Source organism: Penaeus monodon, chromosome 30, assembly GCF_015228065.2.
Source record: "Penaeus monodon isolate SGIC_2016 chromosome 30, NSTDA_Pmon_1, whole genome shotgun sequence".
In the NCBI taxonomy this organism is placed as follows: Eukaryota; Metazoa; Arthropoda; class Malacostraca; order Decapoda; family Penaeidae; genus Penaeus; species Penaeus monodon.
Genome location: NC_051415.1, coordinates 18925948 through 18926258, shown reverse-complemented (window position 1 = coordinate 18926258; position 311 = coordinate 18925948).

Sequence of the window (311 nt, the reverse complement as noted above, 5' to 3'; positions counted from 1 at the left end):
GTTGTATCGTAATGTTTTACCTTGATTAATGTATAGTGAAGTAGCTCGATGATAGGACCCAACAGTGTTTGAAGATTTTAAATACATTTCACCGCTTGCTATAAAAAAAGATCCATCGATAAGATAATGAACTTTAATTTTCGTAATCATGCACAACGCTTAATTACATTTGCTTATTAAACAGTCCATGATAATACCTCCATATATCAAGGTAAATTGCGATATCGAGAGTTAATCCAGAGATTCACTACACGCTATACTTCAAGGCTTTTGCTCTAGCTATAAGCATACAGTAGTTAAGAAGTAAATGA